Genomic DNA, 23,658 nt, shown 5'->3' on the forward strand with positions numbered 1-23,658 from the left:
GACGCAGAGATTTGCGTGAGCTGCGTCTAGAACCAGACGAGGACTTTTTCTCAGAAACTTCACGAGACGCGGTTCAAAGACGCAGAGATTTGCGTGAGTTGTGTCTAGAAGCAGACAAGGACTATTTCTTGGAAACTCTAACGATGCATACCATAACAACAGAAAACAGGAATGCGACGGTTCATATTGAAGGCACATCAGTGACGTTCAAATTAGACACGGGCGCAAACTACTGCGTTATTTCAAACCAAGCCATTGAGACGCTACCAGATAAGCCAACAGAATCCTGCCAGGTCAAGCTTACGGCATTTTTTGGACACAAAACTGCATCGCATGAAAAAGTATGGCTGTTGCTTTCAGTGAACAACAAATCTCACGAAGAAACATTTTGCATTGTAGAGCAGAACGTGCCGATAACACTGAGTGGCTCACCGGCGTAATGTGTTGGTGTTCATCAGCCGATTCCAGAGCATTGAGTACGAACATACTTACCCCCCAACACAGCCTTTTGCAGAAGTCTTCAAAGGGCTCGGCCAGCTAAGGGACTTCGAGTACAAAATGAAGCTCAAGCCCAGTGCTGCGGGTGTCATCGTGCCAGCTAGAAGATTCGCTGTGGCCCTTCAAGATAAGGTCAAGGCAGAACTACAGTGCATGGAAGACCAAGAAGTAATACCAAAGAAAACCTAACCTACGGAATGGTTCAATCCCATGATCACAGTAGTGAAAAAGGAGAAAGTATGCATTTGCCTGGATCCAACAGAGCTAAACAAGTCACTGTTATATGAGAACTATCCTATGCCAACACTAGAGGACATAGTTCCGTGACATTCTGAGGCTGCTTTTTTTTTTTTCAACTTTATATGCGGCATCTAGATTTTGGCAGATTAAACTGCACGAGTCAAGTTCAAAACTCTGCACTATGAGCATGCCATATGGTCGCAATCGGTTTCTTCGAATGCCGTGTGGCATCGCCTTGGCCCCAGAGATTTTCCAAGCAGCAATGCACCGCCTGTTAGAAGGGTTACCATGTGTAGCGGTAGTCGTGGACGACATATTGCTCTGGGGAAGGACTAAAGAAGAGCACCATTACCACTTGAAACTCTTGTTGACACACTGTAAAGAACACAATCTTAGATTGAACCTCAGGAAATGCGCATTCGTGCAGCCCCATGTGTGTTACCTGGGCCACATATTCAGTGCATAGGGCCTGCGAGTAGACCCGCAACGAGTGCAACACATACTACAAATGCCGGCGCCCAAGAACTGTAAGGAGCTACAAGTACTTCTTGAAATGATTAATTTCATACACCGATTCATTCCAAGCATGTCTGATGTTACTGCCCCGATGCGAACCTTACTGTGTAAAGACATTGCATGGGTATGGACCAAACAGCAAGGAAAAAAAAGTTTCAAAAAGTTGCGGCAGTCCTTGGCACAAGCACCTGTGCTAGCCTACTTCGACCTGAAAAAAAAAAAATGTCACCCTCTCAGTCAACACGAGCCAATTCGGTGTTGGTGTGATGCTTCTTCAAGAAGGCCACCCTGTCACTTTTTCGTCTTGGTTACTCACAGACACACAACAGCACTACGCACAAATTGAAAAAGAAGCGCTCGCAATTGTGCACGGTTGCACAAAATTCTACGATTACATTTACGGTCAGCCAGAAGTAACGGTTGAAACCGATCATCATCCTTTGGTGTCGATTTGCAAGAAGCAGCTGCACCATCGCTCCCTTCGTTTGCAACGCATGAGGCTAACCTTGCAGCCCTATCCCATCAATGTTATCTACAAACCGGGCAAGGAGTATTTCTTGCAGATGCTTTGTCACGATTTCCCAGCAAAGTGTGCATAGCTGATGAAACCGAACAGTTTCAAGTAAATGTGCTTGCTTTTGTTTCTGCTTCCAAAGCAAGCATCGAAGACCTCCTTGCAGCAACCGATAGTGATCCAACCCTGCTCACGCTACGAGGACATGCAGAAACAAGCTAGCCGGACGATAAACGTGACATCCCGGAAGCCGTGCGCCCTTACTGGTCATACCGGGAGGACATACACACCCAGGATGGCCTACTGTTCCGTAGCAATAAGGTAATCGTACCACACTCAAAGACAGCAGAAATATTGCGCCTCCTTCACGCTGCACGCCCTGTCTGTACCCATTGCCTGAGAGACATTGAACTAATTGTTCATATAAAAAAAAAGGGAAGATTTAGCAGAGCTGCCAGCAACGCGGCAGGGTGACCTGTAATGTCACACTCCTGTTCCCATATATACCAGCATCTCACCGGCAATGAACGTTGTTCTTCACCAACAACCAGCTTGCTTACAATTAAGACGACACGGAAAGCAAATGCATGGGCGATTCAGGCCCTACAGGGGCAGAAGCTGTGGGTTACATCAGCCTCATGAATGCAATTGCTGCAACGAGAACAGCACCCCGCAATAAAAAAGGCGCCCTGCGACTTCTGCAGCGCAACCGTGCGAGTGCACAGAGAATACGTACTGCCAACAAGGAATCTGCCATGCGAGTGTCTGCAGAGAAGAGGGGGCTGGCTGAAAAGCTGGCTCGCAGCTTCAGGAAGTTTGAGGCCACTGTCGTCGCTGCTGGGCCGTCACGGCATCAACTTAAAATAACACTTTTGCAGCGAGAAGTGAATAAATACTCCATGTTTTTTTTCCCCTTTCATCACACTCTCTCTCAGTTTCGTTTTTGACAGGTAAGTAAGCAATCTCATGCTATTTCTGTTAAGCAGTACCACCGTTTAGTATATACTTTTTCCGAGCTCCGGCCAGCTATGGCTTAACGAGGTTTCACTGTATTTTGAAATGGCATACAAATACACTTTGCTATATTGAGCTTCTAAATAAATGGTGTTCCATGGAAAAGAGGTAATGAAAAGTTAAGCAGAGGTCATGAAATTTCACAGTCTATATTAGTAAACAAACTGTAACCCAAAAATTTTATTTCTGTTCTCAGTTTGTGTAAACTCGTGCATAATGTGCTAAAATATGTAACGTTGTGTGTGTCCGCTCACTGCCAATGAACTACCACTAAATAATGTATAATAAAAGCGTATATTGGGGGTACAGCGGCCCCTGTCAGGTGCTGTGCGCCTTTTGCCTCTGCACCTTTCTTGAAAGTGTATTCAAGATGAAATAAACATTCATTCATTCATTCAAATACTTCGTTGTGGCAAGAATTTCATTATATCGAAGTTTAAGGTTTAACTGTATTTCCACTATTCCAGTGTAATACGCAAGAAAAAAGAAACAACCTGCACAATTTCATAATGCGGCAAATGTGCTCGCCTTTGCCTATTCCACAAGGTTTATAACTCCAACCAGGTAATGAAGCAAACAGATCACACCACCTTTTTATGTTTCATTGGGATTTGACCAGACATATAAAATCAGCATGATATCCACCAAACGAACAGGTACAAGGATTCATTTTTGCCCTGCATCAAGTGTTAATTGGAACCACCTTCCTACTTCTACTGTTCAAATACCAGGCGCACCTTCATTCATACCATCAATCTGTGACAGTATGGCTTAACTTATTTCCTCCGTTGAATTGTCTGTGCATTTTTTATTTTGCTTTGTTACCACTCCATTCTGTATTGCCTACAGGCCTTGAAAGTATCAATAAATAAAGTAATAAATAAAGCTGTATATAAGGTCCACCTATTATGGCACACCTATTTCAACTCAATGACTTGAGAAAATGTAATTAAACACACTTGTACACTCATTGTGAAATGTCGCACTTACACATATTGGGGCACTAAATTTTCTATACCAAAATTAATACGAGTTGCAAATTCTGGGAGAATAAAATTTGTGCAGGAGACCAACAGCACTTCCTTCAAAGCCACTGAAGGCCTTGTCCTCCGATGCACTGTCAAAAAATGCAGCCACTTTAGCCAGCAGCATTGTTGGTTACAGTGAGTCACCAGCCTCCAAATAACTATGAGGCAAATTTTTAGAGGCACAAGCATCGACTGACACTCCTGCTTTTTGCGCAGCACTTCTGGTTCACCTCTCAAAACGACTGGAGAGGGAATTCAAAATAAATCAGAAATAGAAAAAAATGTAGAATACGAAATTCATGGGTTTCATTATAGATATATCAGAGCATAAGTTAAGTCAGAAGTTGAGCTACCGCACTGTCAGGAATAATAAGAACTATTTGAATATCACTGATTAATACACACCAAAGCCAGAATCGTAGATTCTATAGAGACCTGCAACGTGAGCACGACTTTGGCGAAATTCCTGGAAGCCCGGAAGTAAAAAGCAGACGTAATGATGTCACTAATGACGCCATATACAAGAAAGCGGCGTGATATTTAGTCAGCTAATTAACGGAAAGCAGCTGCCTCTGAGTTTGGTTCGTCTGTTGCATTTGCCTCAGGTTAACCTAAAGAACACCAATGCTGAGCTGCAATTGCCATTAGTAGACACCTAAGTCAAAGATTAGGGTCGCCTACCATTTCTTAAGCCTTGGCGGCACATTCAGGATATACACACAAATGACGATCACATCATGCCTGCTTGAAAACTCACAATCAAAGTTAAATGCTGACAGGAAGCTGAAAGTACCGAGACTATTGCTGAACTGCTGAGACTTCCCACCCGGGCAACTGATAATAACCAAGCGCTGCTTGCTTAGTTGGAAAAAAGCTGCCCACACAAAGAGTGCATGTGCTAATTATTTAGAGCACGTTTGTTGCTGGAACCAACCTTCCTAGGTCTTCGAGACATGTGCTGTCTACCAGTGCTATCACTAAGGTACTGCTGATTAATTATTCTGTTCTCTACAGCAGTGGTTTTTAAACAGGGGTTCGCAAAAGCATTTTCAGGGTCCACGAAGCCCTTGAGCGCAAGTCCAATTCAAGAGAACAGTGTGCTGTACATCACACATTTCGCAGGGCTGTGCTAGGTGGTGCTTGCACCATGCTAATTAATCAAAGAGGAAGCCTTATCATCACTGCTATTACATATAACGCACTTGGCACATACCAGAAAACCTTTCTCGCAGTAGAGTTGGCAAAGGCCATGTCGAATATCTTGTAACGCTAGCATCTGGCATGACACAGGCTAATTACGAGGGTACGAAATCTCGAGGGTAGAAAGTGAAGATCTATTAAAATCAGCGGCAAGGCTAGCTGCAATGCGTTTTGTGCAGCGAAATTCTTGCACAAAGCTCCCCTTGATTGGACCAAGCTAGCCCACGGTCAGACAAAAAACTCGGCCTATCAAAACAGAACCTGGACTTCTTGGAAGAATGCAGAAAAAATATCTTGAAAGCGTGAAATTTTTGAGAAGTCGACCACTTCATTGTACATTCCCTCACGATAATTTCCCAATGTTTTTGTTTTCAGGCAATATGAATTTTTACGCCATCCCAAGAGATTCGTATAAAGATTGCACTGTAAATATTTGCACTGCTGAAATATATCGCACCCTTCTTAGATTTTAATTTTGTACTAGTTTACACTTGCCGACCAATTGGAGATTGTCACCAGAAAATCGGGCATTCAGAAAAACAAATTCACAGGCAAAAAATCTCATATCTGCCAATCGGCTTGAACAACATGTCATATTGTAACGTAGACTGAAGACGGACTCTTACAAAATAGGTGTTTCTCTTTAATGGCGGGCTAGAAGAAGAGCATGCAGCTTACGCACTTCACTGTCTTTCATGGCGCCGACCTTTGCACGCACCGTCCTGTGGTGCGGGAGCCCGCATCTTTGTGTCAATTGCCCCCCATGCGAAAAGCGACCGTCTCGGTCACGTCACAAATTCTTTCAGCGACATAAGAAATGGAGCTCCTCAGGTGCACCTCAGCGTTCATGTAAGCGCATAGTATGGTTTCATGCGCACTACATGAACAACTTGAGCACAAGGACGACGACGGAGCGAACCGGGGTCAGAGCTGCAGGGGACGACTTCGTAGGTCACGTCACTGAGGTGGCGTGTAACCTTATAAAGACCAAAATACTGGCGGATCAACTTTTCCGACAGTTCACAGAGACGAACAGGCTTCCAGGCCCACACTCAGGTGCCTGTATTGTATTGGACGTTGCGTCGACCCTGGTTGCATCAAAGGGTGTCGCTATGCTGTTGGCTCCGGATAGGATGCCGAGCGACCTGGCGTGCCTCTTCAGCTCTTTGTACAAACTCTTTCGCTTGTTCACTGGTCAGGCTATTATCAGCCAGAAGTAGCATGGCGTCGAGTGTTGACATGACGTGGCGCCCGTATACAAGTTCGAACAGCGTAAACTGTGTAGTCTCCTGTACAGCAGTGTTATACGCGAAAGTCACAAAAGGTAAAATCTCGTCCCACGTCTTGTGCTCGACGTCGACATACATGGAGAGCATATCAGCCAGTGCTCTGTTCAGACGTTCCGTTAATCCATTATTCTGAGGGTGAAACGCTGTGCCCTTGCGGTGAGAGCTCTGCGTTAGCTGGAGAACGTCCTGCATAAGTTCCGCTGTAAATGCTGTACCGCGGTCGGTGATGAGAACAGACGGTGCACCATGTCGTAGGACGATGTGGCGCTCAAAGAACTTGGCCACTTCATAGAGTTTGCTTGAGGGATAGCTTCGGTTTCGGCGTACTGGGTTAAGTAGTCGGTAGCGTTCCATTTGCAAAGAGGTCAGTGGGAATGGCCCAAGTAGAACCATTCCTATTTGTTGGACTGGTGCTTCAGGAGGGTCCACAGGAGGAATGGTGCTTCAGGAGGGTCCACAGGATGGAGAAAGCCGGCCAGTTTGACTGGTGGTTTCTTGCGGTGCTGACAATCGTGGCAGGTCTTCACATACCGTTGCACAGAAGAACAAAGCCAGGTCCCAGGTGTCCCGCGCATGGCTCATCATGGCAGACTTGCAAAATGTCTTGGCACAGCGCTGACGGCATGACAAGGAGGTACATATTGGGACTGCTTGTGCAGTTTTTCCTGTAAAGGACGTTGTTGTGCAAGTAGTATGATGATAAGCCGCGCACGAGTGAGCGGGTTAAAACACCTTCAACTCCTTGAAAGTGCTCGATCAACGGCAGAAGCTCAGGGTCAGCGTGCTGGTGCTCAGCCATCTTTATCACATCGATAACGCCGACAAATGGCAAGTCATGGTCAGGGTTTGATGACGTCCAAGGGAGTGGTGCGCGTGACAAAGTCAGCGTCACTGTGCTTCCTTCCAGATCGGTAGACAACTGTAATGTCGTACTCTTGTAGGCGCAGGTCCAACGTGCTAGTCTGCCTGAAGGATCCTTGTGGTTGGCAAGCCAGCACAGCGCGTGGTGATCACTGAGTGCCCCAAAGGGTCTACCGTACAAGTAGGGTCGGAATTTACTGATTGCCCACACAACCGCTAAGCATTCTTTTTCAGTGGTCGAGTAGTTTTTCTCAGCCTTGGTAAAACTGCGGCATGCATAATCAATGTGCGTTCCGCACCAGCTTGCCACTGCACAAGAACTGCGCCGAGACCAGAATTGCTCGCATCAGTATGAATTTCAGCGTCAGGGTCTTCGTTGAAATCTGCAAGTATTGGGGCCTCTTGCAAACGCTTGCACAATTTATTGAACGACTGCTGCTGCTTGTCTGCCCAAATGAAAGGCACATCGTCGCGTGTAAGCCATGTCAGAGGCTCAGCAATTCTCGAGAATCCCTCGACGAAGTGCCTATAATTTGTGCACAAACCAAGTAAGCGGTGGACAGCCTTCTTGTCTGTGGGTGGTGAAAAGTCGGCGACGGCAGCTAACTTGTCGGGATATGGTCGGATGCCTTGAGGACCAACGATATGGTCAAGAAATTTGAGCTCTTGAAACCCAACATAGCATTCTTCAGGCTTGATAGTGAGGCTGGCAGGATGGTTCACAGCGAGGACACTCTCGAGTCGTGCGAGATGCTCGTCAAACGTGCTTGAGAACATGACGACGTCGTCACATGAGACAGGTCTGCCATTTGAGTTCAGCAAGCATGGTATCCATCATCCGCTGAAAGGTGGCAGGTGCGAAACAGAGAACTTTGAACTCATGAAGCCCGTGAGGTGTCACAAACGCTGTTTTTTCACGATCCTGTTCATCAACTTCGATTTCCAATACCCTGATTTAAGATCTAACGAAGTAACAAACTTTGCATGTTGTAGACGATCCTGCATCGTCGATGCGTGGCAATGGATAAACATCGCGCTTGGTGACACGGTTCAACTTTCTGTAATCTACACAGAAACATAGTGTGTTGTATTTCTTTCTGACTAATACTACAGGGGAGGCCCACGGGCTGGAGGACGGCTGGATCACATAGTCTTGGAGCATCTCTTTCACCTGATGCTTGATTGCTACCCTTTCCATTGGCGACACTCTATAAGGATGCTCACGAGGACATGTGGACCCGTCCGTAATAATGCGGTGCTTTGTGATGGACGTGTGCCGCACTTTGGATGACGTTAAAAAACCGTCCGCAAATTTATTCATGAGACTCGGTAGACGGTCTTTCTGACGGTCTGGCAGAGTGACGTTAACGTGAATTCGTTCTTTTAGGCAGGGTAACTCAGATTGCTGAGACAATGCGGTTTCCTATGTGGCAATGTCAGTAACATCAGTGATTTCGCTAAGAAATGTGATTGTTGTTCCTCGCGGTACATGCTGATACTCGTTGCTAAACTTTGTTAGCAAAACGACTGAACATTTCTTTCGCACCTGAAGAAGCCCTCTGGCTATACAAATGTGGCGCTCAAGAAGCAGAGGCACGTTCGCCTCAGCAATTCCTTCGGCATCGTCCTTTATGTCGCATCCGACAAGGGTAAGCACGCTGCTCTTAGGTGGCAACGTGATGTGATCGTCAGCTACGCGAAGCGCGATGTCACAGTCCTTGTCATTACTGTTCGCTATGGCTTGCGTAGTAGCGAAGCTGACTCTAGACTCTTGCAGGTCGATGATGGCACCGTTCGCCTGAAGGAAATCCATGCAGAGTATAAGGTCCTTCGAACATTCAGGAAGAATCACAAAGTTGCCGATGTATGTGAAGCCCCGAATGTTGACTCGCACCGTGCACCGGCCCATTGGGAGTTAGAAGATGCCCTCCTGCAGTACGAATCTGAGTTCTGGTCCATTGCGTCAAAACTTTGTTCAGTATATACGCGAGATTCTGGCTCATAAGAGACGTGTCCGCACCCGTGTCGATTAACGCCATGACTTCATGGTCATCTACGGTAACTGGTACGTCGCAGGGGACTGACACGGAACTACACTACTTTCTTTGCATCTCAATAACGTCATATCATGGTCGTCGTAGTGGAGGATCTTCAGCGTTCACAACGTCAGCGACCTCACCTCCGCAGGTCACTGGACTGTTTTCCTGGGAGGCAGGGCTGGGTGAGCAACGCCTCGTTGCTCTCAGCGTGAAGAGGAGGCTGGAAGACCTGTTTCGGGCAGGTGACGGTGACCGGGGTTCACGGAGTCGTGGGGCAAACGAGGTCCTGGCGTCCACAAGGTATGCTTCAATCTCCAGGGGCGCTCACCATTGTGCGGGCATGGCGCAAAATCCACGGAGCCCAGTCCGGCGGCAAAAACACACCCTGTAGAGGTGATCGGCTTCACCGCAATGAAAACACAAGGGCCTCCGGTCTGCGGTGCGCCATACGTCGCTCTTGCGGAGTAGTCGTGTGTCAGCCATGAATGGTGTGCGGCGAGTTTTGAAGTCGCCAGTTGCTTGTTCAATGGCGTGCATACTATGAAAGTGCGGGACGTCGCGCCCATCGTGAAAAGTCGGAGACAGCAAACTTCGCGCAGCTTCCGCATACCACATGCGAGGCTGTGGCTGTTGTATCTCGCGCTGCGGTGTCTCGCTTCGCCCTGGGACTTGTACTGCCTGTCCGATTTCTTCCCGGACGACCTCAGCCAGAGCGAGTCGCGGTACCGATACCGGAGCCACCTGAAGTTTTTGGACCTCTTCTCGAACGACACTCGTAATGAGCTCCCGCAAGGCGTCGGTATTGTCCGAGGGTGTAGCGAGACGGTCGACACGTTGCGGTTGTACTGCCTTGTTCGTTGCTGCAGTGCCTTTTCCATTGATATGGCTTTGGCGAGAAACTCTGCAACGGTCTTTGGTGGGTTGCGTATTAGGCCACCGAATAACTCTTGCTTGACACCGCGCATCAAGTTCCTGACCTTTTGTTCTTCCAGCATGGAAGTCGGCACATATCTTCGACAAACATTGCGACGCTTTCATTTGGCCGCTGTACTCTTGCCTGAATTGCAGATTCAGCTAGCTCCTTGCGATCGAGGCTGGCGTATGTGCTGATTAGCTGCTGTCGGAATTCGTCCCATGTCGATAAGGCCGCCTTATGGTTCTCAAACCATGTCGGCGCATAGTCCTCAAAGGCAAAGTAGGCATTGCGTAGCTTGCGCTCTGGAGTCCAGCCGTTGAATTCTGCGACATGCTTAAAGTGATCGACCCAGTCCTCAACATCCTCGAAAGAGTCCCCATGGAAGGATGTGGGGATTCGCGGCTGGTTAAGGATGACCTCAGTCGGTGCCGTTGAGGAAGAAGACGGAACCGATGTACTCATCCTTCTGACTGTATTCGGTAGAGACTCATGCTCAGGTGGCAGTCCTTGAAGTCAACGGCTTGTCCGTACGTGAACAGCAGTAAGCTCGACCGGACTTCGTACTGGGCTTGTGGGCAGCGTTCGATCTGGGAGTGGTAGCATCTACCCAGCACCTCCACCAGAAAAATGTAACGTAGACTGAAGACTGAGTCTTACAAAATTGATGTGTCTCTTTAATGGCGGGCCAGGAGAAGAGCATGCAGCTTACGCACTTCATTGTCTTTTATGGCGCCGACCTTTGCGCGCGCCGTCCTGTGGTGCAGGAGCCCCACATCTTTGTGTCAATATGTTTCGGCGAGGTGCTATGTTGTCATATGAATAGATCAGCTTGCAGGTCAATGAAGGTGACACTGACTGTAAACAGCCGAAAGCACCATGCAGCCTCTCATTAGACCAAAGTTAGTTGGCAGAACAATCACCGGCTCATAGATGCGAAAGCCCAATTCACCTTAAAGCACCTGACAAACTATTTTCTCTTCAGTAAGTTTAGCACAGAAATAGATCTCTTTGTCAGCATCGATGAACTGCTCCAGCGTGATTTCTGTACGTAAATGCTTGATGAGGTCAGTAGATGAAGGGGAGTGATCAGGCTCGCTAGAGATGCAATCACAGCATGACGACGGCATTTCATGTTGGATCATAAAACCCACGATGCTCCTGATTGCATTTTCGGTCACAGCCTTCACTGGCTTGAAAGCATGCCGACTGCAGAGATCAAGTCAATGTTGTAGCTCTTACCACTGTCCTTGCACAGTGCCATGTGACTAAGCATGCGTGACCACTGAAGCTGCTCGAGAGTCCGGATAATCCCTTGGACCATCTTCCTCAAGTTTTGGGTGGGTACCTTGGATGACATTCTTCTGTTGGGACCTAGATTTCTCAGAGGCTTCCAAAATCTTCCCCTTGTTTATGTAGACTGATATTTTGTGCTTCGAGAGTTCCAGTTCTCTTGCGACATCAGATTGCAACAGGTCACTCTGCACTTTCCTGATAATGGTGGCATTCTTTTCCATCGTCAATATGCAATGACTTCCTGGCTTCAAAGCCTTTGTCGAGTTGGCAAAGAATGACAAAGGCAGCGTCGGCGCCATTGTTAACTGGCTACAAAACTACAGAAGGCTATCGGTTGTAAAAACGACTAAGCCTAGCATCGTGGTATGCAGCTGAAGCGAAACCCAATGCACAGAAGAAGCGTTACAAACACTGCCACCGACCATATGCGGCTGACGAGTGCCAATGGAAATGACAGCGCAAAGGTTTGTGGGAGAGTGCAGCAAGCGCTGCCTGCTATAGAGGCTGTACCGGAAATGGGAGCTCTGAAATGGCATGCGAGATGTATGCAACACTTGATTTAGCCTGCAGGAGAACCAAATGGCAGCAAGGTTGTTTGCATTTTCGGTAGATTTTGACTTGCAATTGTGAGACAAAGTTCAAGAAATCAAATGAGAGGAGTTTGAAACATGCAAAATTTTGGTCGTTGTTGCACAATGGTTCTATGGAGCACGTGCCAGTACCATGGCAGAATCAAAATATTCTGGCAGGCCCACTAAACTGGGCGTCCAAAAAAACCGGTCGGCGATTGTACAATTACTATGGTGTAAAAAAGAACATTCGAATTTCACTATTTTGCAAGTAAATATTTTGTAAACCATTTTGCAAATCTTATGCTGCAACCACATGCACCCAAATTACCAAGGAGAGTTTGCGATTTGGCCAGGTGTAGCAAGATACCTTTGGCACAATCTTCCTGTCTTTGCCATGTGTACTGCGAAACAAAATAAAGGTTCCTTGTTTGTAGTTGTCAAAACGTGGATACAGTGTCATTGTTTATGGTGTTACGGTGGCAAACACGCCAACTTTGCAAACTTTCTGCAAAAGCTTGTTAATACTGCTCAGGGTGGAGAAATAACATGTCAGGGCTCAACTTTATAAATGCATTTGCAAACAAAGTGATAAAATAAGTGGAATCATACATCAGTACTGTGGCAGTGCATTCTGTGCACAAAAGTAAAACAGTGCAACTGTAGATTTTCACAGGAAGCTTTGTTGCGCAATGGCTACCCTGTTGACAGTGAACTTGAAGACATTGTCGTGGAATTTTATTTATAGCACCATGCCCAAGTTCTCTCGATTACAGCTGATTCAATTCACGGCAACGGCAATTGAATTGCTCGCTAGTGTCTTGTTTCACAAAGGGCTTGACTTTTTGCACCAGCAAAGCTGGATGAGCCTGTAGCACATTGCACTCCAGTCTGCAAGCACCCTGCAAGAAACCTGAAGATGTTATAGACAGGAAGGCATCAAAATGAGTGTCTGGCCAGCAGTCACCTCAAGAAGCCTGTAGGTTGACTGAAGTGATCACAGGCGTGCACATCAGGTGCCCAGTGCATGTTGCTCATTGCCTGATGACAGTCTTGCGTGCACCTAGTCCTGCTTAGTCATCACCGATTATGTGCTGTGGGATGCTACGACTCAAAGCTGCCCCAAGAAAAAAATCCTGACAGTTCCTGTGCAGTTTTCGCCTCCCTCAATGAATGAACATATAGCTAAAACAAAGTATTTTTTATATTTGACTGTATTAAAGAATTCTGTTTGAATTTTAATCAACTCAAACCCAGGGGTCTACTTACATTTTGCATTGATATATATCCATGTTCTTACACTAATGTATGTAAGAACATGGATATCTTGTATGTTTTCGACTGGGAAATAACCCACTTACTACAATATTCCCATGCCGCATTATCGGTTATAACGATGAAGTCTGGCTACTGGGTGTCCATGCCAAAAGGTAATGGAATGCGAAATCTTTGACAAAAAAGAAAAGGTGAAATGCGAGCAGCTGCATGATCGCCCACTACCCCGACTGCCGCCATACGCTTCTCTAGTGCATAAAGCCAGCCTTTTTGAAACAGCAGTTAATGGTGAAAAAGGGTCCCTAACACCTTTTCCATTGATAGGCCTGGCCACTGGATCTAACCTTCACCATCACAGTACTCCGAGTTTTCAGAATCATCAATATTGCTACGGACCAGTAGTTACGATAAAGAAGAGGACAGCAGTATGAAGATGATGACAATAATTAGAGACCACTAGTATGGGCTGTTGTCTTTTGGCAAAGTGCAGCGTATTCATTTTGTAAATAAACTTGTATGTAGCTTTTTGTCTGCGACTTCCCAAGTAACATATTTGGCGGAGGTAGACATGTTCTGTCCTCGTCATGGGGCTCGCAGTGGATGGTACATCGAGCCTTCTGTCATGGCTCCCGGAGACGACAGCTCGACTCAACCGGCTCTGACACCTGCTGCTACTCCGACGAGCCACATCGCACTCACCACTCCACGTGATCCTGGCATATTCTTGGAGAAAGATGAGGAAGACGTCGATGACTGGACCAGCCTGTACCAACGCGTCAGCACCAATAACCAGTGTGACTCAACTGTCATGCTTGCCAACGTAGTATTTTACCTCGGTGGGTTGCACAGCTCAAGTATGGCTTAGGACACACGCAGACGAGCTCACCAGTTGAGATACACTTAAACAAAAGTTGCAGAACTTGTTTGGCAACCCTTACGGTCACCAACTTGCTGCTGTTGTGCCTGACAATCAGTCAGAACAAAGGATGATTCACCTGCAGACATCCGGCAATCACAGGTGCTGATCCCACCTCATTGTTCACTCAAGGAAGCTCAATCAGCATCACATGAGTCTTACGGACAGGTAATCATGTTCCAGATCTTTGGCTTTTGAGCACCCAGAAATGACAGCTCGCTTCAAGATAACAATGTCACCCTCTCCTGACCATCACGCAGAGGTCACTGATTGATGAGAGGGTCATTGTCGAGAACTACTGGGAAAGGCATCAATGGCCGGTTCAGTTTGCCATGTGGAAGCCGCCTCGTATAGTGCAATGTTGGGAGCAGGAGGTGGTGAATGGTAAGGCATTTGTGATTGTCCTGTGAAATCCCTTCACGAGGGAAAGAGGGAAATAAACGGCATAAAAAGTGGACTGGGATGGATGCGAGAAGGAAGAAGCTCTGACATACACACTCTAGCATGAAGTGTGCTCTTAAAGTTAAGAACAGTGTGTATAAAACTCAACCATGTACTTCTGAATATAAAACCTTTTCCTGTTCTCGTAACTGTCGCTCGGAACCCTTCTTTCTGCCGCCACCTGGCACGGCACCATACATGGAACCGACTTCACAATACAGGCAGGCAGCTTATGAGATCGATTGGCATTGGCTACATTGGTGTGGTGAGTGCTACGTGTTTGCTTCTCTTTTCCCCAGACTCATAGCGCAGGTTCTCCATAATAGTGTTTGGTGTTATATAATGGTGTTTGGTGATCATAATAGTGTTGTTAGTTATATTATTACATACATCAAGAATATAGTGCCTCGTGGGCTGATTGCTAGTGGGGAAGAAACACAGGGTGCTTTGTGAGCATGGAGAAGTTGCAAATCCAAGAACTCCTTGAAAGCCATGAGCAAATGAACATTTCGGTTGGCCCTGCGAAAGGCAAAAGGTAGCAATTAGAGCTTCTGCAGAAAGAGGAGAGGAGTTGGGAGGAGGCTGGTGAGGCAAGGAAAATTGCTTTGTACAAAAGAGAGCACGAAGAACAAGCAATTCTGCAGTCTCCTAATAGTGGTAAGAATGGACTAGCTATTGCCTGATGTTTGCTCTTCATGTCACCAGAACTCTTGCTAGTACAAGTAAGCAGATGCTAGGAGAGTGTGTTTGTGTTTTCTGGTGGGGATCGTTTTGCTAATTCACCTTCCTTAAAAAGCAAACTTCAGTTTTAAGGAAGGGTGAATTTTGAAGGCTAACAAATTCGCCATGGAGAAATTCAAAGCGCAGGACCTCCTTGTATTTGCAAAGAGTTGGGCATTCTCGCCAGCTCCACAACAACACAAGAAGCAGTTCTCGACGTCATGAACGCAGAAGATGTGACAGTCCAGGAAGCTGAAGAGGCTTGGGAAACCATTGTTGAAAGAAAGCAAACGGCAGAGGAGTGCAAGAGGTGCAAGCGCGAAGCAGGAGAGAGGCGAGAGAGGTGAAAATGTGAAGAAGAAGAGGCGTGCGAGGCGTCAGCATGAAGAGGCAGAAAGGCGCAAGCGTGAAGCAGAGAGGCGCGAGCATGAAGAGGCCGAAAGGCACAAGAGTGAAGCAGAGAGGTGCGAGCATGAAGAGGCAAAAAGATGCAAACTTGAAGCAGAAACACACAAGAGGCATGTGCAGGAGGCAGCACAATGGCATGTTCTTGGAATGGAAGAGCTTGAGCAGAAAAGTCAGATACTTAGATGGCAAATAGCGCGATTCCTGCTCCATACTTTGAGGGCAAAAGAGGATATAGTTCATATCCTCGCCGGTTTTGAAAGAGTGTGAGTCGTATTTTCCTTTTGTGGTCTGTCTCAGGTGTTTGTGCTGTAAGTTTAAGTTCAGAATTATGTACCAACTAGGCCCAAATGAAGTTTTACTGAGAAAGAGGGTGTCAGCCGGGACTTGTGGACCAAGATATTACCAGCACTAATCCTGTTCAGTATTGCTGTTTCATGAACTGCTTGTCTGAGGACAAAGTGTGAGACTACAATAGGGCTACGGATTTCTTTAGACCCTTCTGTCTAGCATGTCAAACCGACTTCGAAGGGCAAAAAGAGAGAGCAGCAGAACTCGCCAAGCATTACCGCATGCTCCGAAGTTTCCGAAGTAAGTCGTGACAATCAGAAACAAACGACAAAGCAGGATATGGTTCCCGGAAACCAAAGGGTAACAAGTATTTCCGTAGGAATTTTAAACCGGAGACTTCAAATCCCCCCAGCACACATCAGGAGAAAGAGGGTGACACACCTAAAGTAGCAGAAGAAACGAAGATGCTCCCGCTGATGGTGCACACACATTGGAGGCACGGAAGATCGTTGTGTATTACAACTGTGGAGGAAAAAACCACACAGCCAGGAGCTGTGATAAGCAGGTGGTATTCGTCATAATTCAGGACTCCGATAAGAGCATGCAGCCATATATGGGACAGCTTTCACTGAACGGCCAGGTGTGTACGGAGGCGACAATTTCGGCCAGCCTGCCAGAGCAAGTAACCTACTGATCGTCGAATAAGCCAGAGCAAGCCCTGACGGAACGAGGAGAACCCTTCTCCAACATGGGAGCTTTCAGGGCATAAACATGGGAGGAGGCTCAGAGACTGATGGGCGCATTTCCTATTGCGCAGCAGTCAGAGGACCATGCAATGATTCTTGAGGCAGCTGAGCACAGTGATGAGTCAATCATGCTGGTAGCCGGAAGCGAGGGGAAGGCAGCAGACAGCAGCGGTTTTTCCGTGCAAGAAACGGAGGGCCCATTAGGCCAAGTGCGTACGGAGGCGGCAAGCTCGACCAGCCTGCCAGGAAAAGTTGCCTATGGCTGTTTGCATACGTCAGAGCAGATGGTGAAACAAAGGGATAAGACCAAGATGCGAAAGGCAGATGGGGTAAGGAGCATGGAACCAAACATGTGAAGCGACAAGGCAACACAGGCAAATGCACGAAGGTCAGGATCCGGCCGGAGACTGAAAAAGGCAAAGGACGGTAAATCCCCAGCTTAGGCGTTTCCAGAGATCGACGTGACACATGTTGCAATAACGAGAGCTTCATGAAGATTCAGACGTAGTAACAGTCACCTAACAGCACTGCAGCCATCTCTTCATAAGCAGAGGGACAAAGGCAAGCATCCTGTAGGCTGCTACAAGAGCCGGTCACTCACGACGCAAAGAAAGGCAAATGCCTAGCACCTAAGGGAACAGTGCGTGTGTGGGTTTGTAAATGTAATCTTCCCTCAGTACTTGGAGGCAGCTCTCCTAAAGTTGTAGCTACGAGGTGCGTCAGGCAAATTAGAGGCTTTTGCCTGCTTCAAGAGTGCACCTTGCGAAAGCCGTGAAATGCACGACCCTCTCGAGCTCGTCTGAAATCTGAAATCAGGCAGACAGGTTTGCAAATTGTTTCGTTCTTTTGATTCGTGTTGTAATTAGCTTAGTTGAACGATGAATGCTTAAGAAGCATAAGGAATACCACAAAATTTTGTTAGGTTGTTAGCATTTTCGGTTCACGTTAGATCTCCAATTACAAACAGAGAGTTTATGTCACAACACACGTAGAATTGCCAGCCAAACGGGGTTAGTGTTGCACACAGTTTGGAACATCCTTTCTGCCTGTGGTAGAAAGGATGACCCACATTCGCTGCCAAAGTTTGCAAGTGGTGGCACAGGCTAACACTCCCAAGGTTAGTTCTTGTAGTAACACATGAATGCCCAAGTATATGGATGGGGAAACCGCATCGCGGTAGCTGAATTGATAGAGCATTGCACGTGTAATGCAAAGACGTGGGATCGTTCCCCACCTGCGGCAAGTTGTTTTTTCATCCACTTTCATTGCCTTTAATTTATCATTTCTTTAATTCAACTAGTAAATAAAAGTTTTTTTTCCCATATGTTTCCTTGGTGTCTCTGTTTGTTGGCTTCTCAAGGTATGATTAACAAAAACTGGGCCCATCACTTAACCCCCTTTCTTCTCATTCTTACATAATGAGGGTCTTGAATCCGACAACATTGATGCCTTCAGGTAGCATGTGCAGGTTTATTGACCAGGTGCCTGCACCCTGAAAAATCATGTACTTACGCTGCCTGCGGCAGAAAGGATGTTTGACATCCGCCGACAAGGCTTGAGAGTGGGGGTGCTGGCTAACATTCCCAAGGTTAATTCTCGTAGTAACACATAAATACCCAAGAAAGTGGATGAGGAAACCATGCCGCAGTAGCTCAATTGGTTAGAGCATCGCACGCATAAAGCAAAGACGTGGGATCGTTCCCCAGCTGTGACAAGTTGTTTTTTCATCTACTTTCATTGCCATTATTTTTCTTTATTTCAATTAATAAGTAAAGAAATTTACCCAATGTTTTCCTTGGTTTCCCTGTTTGTTAGCTTCTCATGATATGATTCATAAGAACTAGGCCCCTCAGTTAACCCCCTTTCTTTTCATTCATACAGTTTGGAAGCTCGCACGCAAGTTGCGCAAGTGGATAAGTTATGGTTTTGCGGGAGTTCATAACGAGTCATAACGTCCAGGAGTGTTTTTAGGCCTGTTTTGTAGATTGCGCACAAGAACTTCAATTTCTTCAACAATACTAAATTTTTAATGTTTTAGGAGCTTTTGTCAAACAGAGGACATTCTTGGTCTGTTCTGCTCAGGGTATGGCAGACTTTCTTTAGTTAGTTTGATTACTTCCATGAAAAATCAGATAATTAAACATTCGAGAAAGGAAAGCGTCAGCGAAGATAAAAGGCTAATGTAATTGCCTTTTATCAGTGTAATTGCTTGTAACTTGCTTTCGATAGTTTGCATGATTTGTTGGAAGTTCTTTTTTTTACAGGTCAGAATGGGTGATTTATTCTAATCACCCTGCATCGTATTATCCAAAGGTACGTCACATAAATATGGCCACCTGTTCAGGTAGGGCGTAGCCTTACAGTAGCACAATTTAAAAGTGAACTAGAAGAAAGGAAAAATAAAACAGGCCTTCTGAGCCAATTTTTAAGTCATAAGGCTTGTAGATGGTTTTCACTTTTGTTTATTTCGCAATTTGGCATCATGTCATGATCATGTAGCTATCTTGTGCTAAGTGTTACAGATATCAACCAATCAAAGTCAGTTCTCTCTTCGTCTTCCTGATCTGTGGAAGCTCTAATTCATTATTACTTAGCTTCATTACAGAAACTCCGTTTGTGCCTATTTGCACGGAGACATAGTTGAAAGTTTCCTCGTGCTTGTCCAGATTAATGTGAAACGTGTGTTTCATGGTTTCCCTTCAGATAGGGGGTTGTCAGATTATTTCAACTTGTACAGTCTGGCAATGAGTGGCCTGCATGTGGCGCTTGCGGCATTGTGCAGGGCTGACAAAGGTCGCTCCGTGGAGCTTGTCATCTTGCATCTATACAGTCAAGTCAGAGCCCACCTATTAAGATGCCTTTGGCCATAAGATCTTAATTCTCGGAACCTGCATCCCAATGGCTTTGAGGAATGCAAGCAACAAGCCAGCCAAGCTGCATCGAACAACTCAACGTCCTGACGCGCCGTCTGGTGGCAGGGGTGTTGTGCCTGACAATCCCTCAGAAAAAAGATGCTTCACCGGCAGACATGTGACTATCATGGGCGCTGATCACGTCTCATTGTTCACTCAAGAAAGCTCAATCAGCGTTGCCTGAGTAGTAGAACAGGCAGTCACGCTCCAGATCTTCAGCTTGCCGAGCACCCAGAAACGAAAGCTCATTTCAAGATAAGAATGTCACCCTCTCCTGGGCGTCACAGAGACCACTGATTGATGACAGGGTTATTGTCGAGAAGTTACAGGGAAAGGCATGATCCTTCTGCACCTACCTAAGTCCATACCGATGCCCGCAGCCCCCGGAATCAGTGCAGTACTGGCAAAACGCCATCACAGCAACGACCATATTACCACTTATGCCAGCAGACACCTCCCAACCTTCAAGCATGACCATTCCATCATTGACCTTGAGTATCTGGCACTAGTTAGGGCAGTTGCAAAGCTATGCCTATAATTATATGGCCGACCCTTTTCAGTCATCACACACCAGCACGGACATTGCTGGTTGTGCTCACAGAAAGACCCTACAGGTTTACTTCCTCACTGGGCGTGACGCTGACAAGGATATTCGTACTCTGTCATTTACAAATCTGGCTGTCTCCACAAGAACACTGATTGCCTGTCTCGTTACCTGGTCAACGAGCCTGATGACACTGTCTGTAACACCGCCAATGGCATTTTCTCTGTCTGCTTTCCCTAACAACGCCGTTGAGCAGTACTGAGGCCTATCACTTCGAGCACTTTTTGAGCATCTTCACTCTTTACCTAACAATGCCTCTCTCCGCCGATATGTCCTCCAGGTTGGCATTCTCTACGAAGGAACTTCTCCCATGGCGGGTCTGATTATATCTTCTTGTCGTGCCCAAACTTCTACAACGCACTCTGCTCTTTGAGTTCTATGATGAATCTACTGCAAGACACCTTGGGGTATCTCTCAGGTGCAACCCCATCCGCTGCTGCTCATGCTGGTCTGGTGTCGCTCACTACATCCGATAACATGTTGCTGCCTGTGATTTCTGCCAGCACCAGAAAGAGCCTCAGGCGCTACATGCTGATCACAGTCCCTGCAGAACAATTCTTCCATGCTAGATTAGAGCTCCTCAGCCCTTTTACCACGCCATCCACTAGCAACAAATGGGTAGCCGTTGAAACTGATTACGCCACTTGCTACGGATGGTGCCAATCACACGAGCTCTCCTGACCAGTTGGGCCACTGACGTTGCACTTTTTCTTCTATGACATTACCTTGCTCCACGGCGCCCCGTGACAGATTTTTACTGATAGTGGTCACAACTTTTTGTCGAAAGTCATCACCGTCATTGTGCGTTCCTGCTCCACACAACACAAGCTGACCACCTCACATCATCCTCAAACCAAGTGACCGATGGAGTGGTTGAACCATACCCTCACAGATACGCTGTCCATGTACGTTTTGAAGGACTGCTATGCTTGGGACGTTGCCCTTCCTTACACTACATTTGCCTAAAATTTTTCTCGGCATGATGCTGCCACAATTTCTCTATTTATTGTAGGGTCGCAAACCAACCTTGCCCCTGGATGCTGCATTTATTTCTGAACCTCCTCGACAGGCGAGTAGGCGCAGTGCCATCGCCTTGGCCTACCAAGCTTGCCAACTTGCCCGTGGTCGACTGACGGCATCGCAAGCCACTCAGCAGCAACTCTACAATGCCTGCCACTGTAACAGACAATTTTTCCTTGGTGTGCACATGTTCCTGCGGTAACCCTCTCGTCATGCTCGACTTTCAGAGAAGCTCCTTTCCTGATAGACAAGGTCCTGCCGCATGCTCCACCAGGTGACACCAGTGATCTACGAAATTGCTCCCGTCAGCTCAATGTCACCCTCTACTAGATCATCCAGTGATGTGGTGCATGGCAGTAGGCTCAAGGCCTACTACAGTGCTTCCAAGCCAGGCCTTTAGTTGCACCGGGTTGGCACTTTTACCGACGAGGGTAGTGCTATGGACCAGTAGTTACGATGCAGAAGAGGCCAGCGGTGTGAAGACGATGATTAAAGGCTAGCTCGGGCTGTTGCTTTTGGTGAAGTGCAGCGTATTCATTTTGTAAATATACGTGCATATAGCTTCTCGTCTGCATTTTCCCCTGTAACAATATCATTGAATGCGAGCTCATACTTCTTCCAGTCTTCCAAATTTGCAGCTTCGTGTGAAACAACACGGTGTTGCGCTCTGTCAGCACCACGGAGTAAGACATTTCGGAGGGGAAACTCCTGTCAGCGCGAGCGAGCGCGGGCGACCAGATAAGGTCACAATTGTTGCATGCGCCGACGGGACCGTATGCAGTGGCGGCACCATGCGGCACGTCGTAGAAGCCACAGCGAAAAAAAAAAAAAAAGCAGCGCGCGCGCATGCGGCTCCGGCGCGCTCTTTGGCCACTTCTTCCGTGCCAGGCGCGCGCAGCTGAACGGGACCAACACGCTCGGCTGGTTGCCCTGGCAACCGAAAGGGTGGTAATTTCTATCCAGGCCGCCAGCACGAAAATGGTTCCGCGGGCTTGTGACCTTTTCTGGTCGCCGCAAACAGCGGAGTTTCCACTCTTAAATGTTTCTTGCTCCGTGCTCAGCACTATCATTGGCTAACAAATTGGCTGTCTGCTGCTTTGCGCTGCTTCTACAGCAAATTTTCCACATTGTTTCCGCGCTTACCTAGAGAGAGAAATGGCAGAAAGGGGGGTGTTAAGGCGCCACTTCACCTTTCACTTATAGCCCTTTTTCTTTCATACTCTCCGGATCCATATGAAGTACCATTATGAGTGGTGCAGATGCAATGCAGCTGGCGCCTCTTGCGCCAAGCTGCGATGCCCTCCGTGGCTTTGCGAGATGCACTGCGCGGAAATGGTGGCACATTCGAAGTCTCATAGGTAACCTTTCCACCCTGCCTTAACACTGTTCGTTTAAAGGGAACTTAGCAATGGAAATGTCAAGCACAGTATGAAAACACCATCCAGAAGACATAACTGACGGTTGTGTCTAACATGCTATGATAACATGTCATTTTATATGGATTCTTAAACGTAATCTTTCCTTGCATGTTTGTTCGAATTTTTTACTGCTGCTACTGCCTTACAAGCCGCTTCAGGCAGTGGATGAAAGTGTGCATGTACATGGCAGGAGTGAGGTAGAGAGGAAAGGTGATGCAAGAGGCTCGTTTTATTTTTTTCCATCCTGCTGCATTTTCCAAAGACCCTCGGGGTAATCACCAGATAAGCCTCTTGACAGCTGTAGTTATCCGTGAGCCCCCCCCCCCCCAAAATCATTGCAGAAACTGCAGCGCTTTTTACTCTTCTATTACCGTGCTAGTCTCGAGGGGAGATAATACAGAATGCAGAGGATGGGTAGAACCTACGCAGTTGTGAAATGAGTAAACAGCCTTGCCCCTCCCAGTTTCCATACAGAGTGGGGAGAGGAAGGTGGGAGAGGGAAAAGGTGACATAAGAAAAAAAAAAAAGACAGCACATGCTCGCAAACTAAAGGTGCAATACATCAAATTTCTGCTATATCTGAAATATAGACAACACGCAAATTTGCCAAGTGGACAACTGGCGTGGGGTGCGTACACGCCAAGCTTCATTACGTCACCGTAGGGTCTAGGCGACAAAACAGAAGAAGCAGCATGTGAAATCGACCCTTCTGTGCTCGCAGCGGTAGCTTTGCGGCTATAGTCAAGGTCGCAGGTTCAATCCCGACTGCAGCAGCCGCATTTCGACCAGAGTGAAATGCAAAAACGCTTCTGCATTTAGATAGAAGTGCACATTAAAGAGATCCTGAAAGAATTTTGACAATTTTGTAGAAATGTACTGAGTTGTTAGAGTTGGCACTTGTGATAATGAAGTGACGAAAAGCGGGCAATTTAT

The 23,658-nt window shown here is 46.9% G+C and overlaps 1 protein-coding gene across 5 annotated transcripts in view; it reads right to left on the minus strand.

Annotated features, from left to right (window-relative positions):
- Window positions 1–23,658, minus strand: part of LOC135896032 (zinc finger protein 84-like) — an 85,803-nt gene that overhangs the window by 58,384 nt on the left and 3,761 nt on the right. Inside the window, exons 2-3 of one of the 5 annotated variants that reach the window (XM_065424346.1) lie at window positions 22,498–22,629; window positions 15,000–15,128 (exon numbers count right to left, since the gene is read on the minus strand). The exons of 3 other annotated variants lie outside the window; for them this stretch is intronic. The gene's annotated coding sequence lies outside the window, so the exon portion shown is untranslated. The remainder of the gene's footprint in view (window positions 1–14,999; window positions 15,129–22,497; window positions 22,630–23,658) is intronic. One more of the 5 variants, XM_065424347.1, reaches the window with a different exon arrangement.

The sequence above is a fragment of the Dermacentor albipictus genome, chromosome 8 (assembly GCF_038994185.2).
Source record: "Dermacentor albipictus isolate Rhodes 1998 colony chromosome 8, USDA_Dalb.pri_finalv2, whole genome shotgun sequence".
Lineage (NCBI taxonomy): Eukaryota > Metazoa > Arthropoda > Arachnida > Ixodida > Ixodidae > Dermacentor > Dermacentor albipictus.